Genomic DNA, 571 nt, shown 5'->3' on the forward strand with positions numbered 1-571 from the left:
ATATATATATATATATATATATATATACAGTAAATAAGGAACAAGGATGACCAGAAATTAGTGCATTGCGTCCGTTTCAGGCAACTCCTTTTAATCGATCAACGCAAACATTACATCAATTTGAAATACAACGCTCTCTTCGTTTTGATTCTAAGGGGATGTAGACTGCTTGCTGCATTGGTACTATTGAATGTGATAAGGATATAAATAAATGTAGCTATAATACAATTTCTCTTTATTGACCCCCAGTGTTTCCTTCTGCCACTCTAAATTATAGTAAGCGTTAGGTATTCTTTCCCTAAACTCATTCTGCTACAATAATAGCAAAAAGAAGCAATGTATTTTAGTCTCCAGTACTGATGAAAAATTTGCTAAAAAATTATAATGGAGTATCCTGTATGTTAGAAATCTATACGGTCGTACGCATCAGAGGAGAGCAGTTTATTTCAAATTGACGTAATGTTTGCATTGATCGATTAAATAGAGGCGCTTGAGACGGCCGTAATCCTTGTTACTTTAGATACACACACACACACACACACACACACACACACACACACACACACACACA

This window comes from Octopus bimaculoides, chromosome 16 (assembly GCF_001194135.2).
Source record: "Octopus bimaculoides isolate UCB-OBI-ISO-001 chromosome 16, ASM119413v2, whole genome shotgun sequence".
NCBI lineage: Eukaryota > Metazoa > Mollusca > Cephalopoda > Octopoda > Octopodidae > Octopus > Octopus bimaculoides.